This window comes from Centruroides sculpturatus, unplaced genomic scaffold (assembly GCF_000671375.1).
Source record: "Centruroides sculpturatus isolate CEXI.00-Female unplaced genomic scaffold, Cexi_2.0 scaffold1263, whole genome shotgun sequence".
NCBI classification, from domain to species: domain Eukaryota; kingdom Metazoa; phylum Arthropoda; class Arachnida; order Scorpiones; family Buthidae; genus Centruroides; species Centruroides sculpturatus.
Genome location: NW_019385466.1, coordinates 120 through 778, shown reverse-complemented (window position 1 = coordinate 778; position 659 = coordinate 120).

Below are 659 nucleotides of genomic sequence, written 5' to 3'. Positions count from 1 at the left end.
ATATATATATATATTATATGATTATACGAATAAATCGTACAAGCAAAAAGAAAAAAGGTCGACAGGTGCGCACGACATCCCCGGACGGCGCGGCGAGTCGATTCCAAACTGTCTGGATGGTATTCCGTGCTCATTTCAATCGGTCCGAATCGTAGGTGCACAAAAATATGAAATAAAATGGTTCAAATTCTTACAAGATATTATTATTATTTATTGTGAAATTTTGCCGCCCCCTAAAACGTAATTTTGCCCTGCCGCCCCCACTACGCTACGCTACTGAGATGGCGATGGATGAAGGTTTTGTGTATTATGTGGAGAACAATATGTGGAACCGCCCACAGAGGACTGGGTACAGTGTCCAGTGTGTTGTGGTTGGGCACTTGAACTATGTACAGACACAAAACATGGATGTTTTAATGTGTCAATTGTAAAATGTAAGTATATCCTATGTATTCCATCTTGCCTTCAGGGTGAGGGCAAGATGAAATTTTTGACGTTTTTACTTCATGATTCCAAACAGATTTTACACTTAATATTAATTATTTTTACACAATTTTTTAACCATCTAAGATCTCTATCTCTGTCGAGACTAATTAAAAGAAAAGCTTTGTATTATGTTGTTTTATGTTTTTTCACATCACTAGCAGACCCTGCCACGC